Below are 1,013 nucleotides of genomic sequence, written 5' to 3' on the forward strand. Positions count from 1 at the left end.
GGATACAGCATACATAGTGCGGAAGCAGCGGCTATCATCATTATCACTAATGCAATGAACCGTTGTATAACCAAATGTGAATTCTTTGCTTGGCTAGCACTTTGCGGATACTTGGATATAACTGTTGCTGTCCAAATTTCTCTACATAATGCCGGATTTAATTCGAATAACTTGGCTGACTAACTTTCGTTGCATTAGAGAAGGATAATTTTTGTGGCAATGTTTTGTAAGTATATCGATCTTGAATTTGTCTTAAGATGCCCATATTTAGCGCATAAATTATTGTAAGAAGTATAACTGAAATGATTTTTTGTGAATTGAAATGGAATAAAATTCATTTTGCTGTGAATATTTATCAATGATAATAATATCTAATTGTAATGATCGAACGCTTGAATTACTATGGATATTCTTAAATTAATTATCAAATTAATTAAAATGGCAATAAGTTTTTTTTTCGGCTTTCAATTTTGAAAAACTTCCCTTCCTTGTTCATATCATTTATAATTAAGGCAAAATCTGAAATAAGGAAGATTTGAAGGAAATATTTACTTAATTTTCATTAATAGCGATACTAAACGGTAGAAATTCCGCACGATTTTTTTTCATTGATAAAAATGATAAGGATAATTACCCAAAGCTGAATGACCGACAAATTTCATGAAGCATTGTAAAGATGAAAGAGATTTTTGAAAATAATTTATCAAGTTCCTTTTATTTGACATGCATTGCTTTCATTAATTTCATTCGATAAGCTTTTGTTTACATTTCGAAATATAGAATAAATTATTACTTTTCAATAAGCAAACTGATTACTCCAACATCTTCATGTATATTATTACTACCTTTTTTCTGATTTTATTCTTTGTATATTTTGTTATTGATCTAATTAATACATTCATTAGTGTTGCTAAATGTTTATTTTCTATAGCATGATTTCATATAAAGGCCCAGAATAGGAATAAGCCTTACTAAAAATAAACAGAGGAAGCCATTGCCTTGATAATAATAAG

This window comes from Loa loa, assembly GCF_000183805.2.
Source record: "Loa loa unplaced genomic scaffold supercont3.206, whole genome shotgun sequence".
NCBI lineage: Eukaryota > Metazoa > Nematoda > Chromadorea > Rhabditida > Onchocercidae > Loa > Loa loa.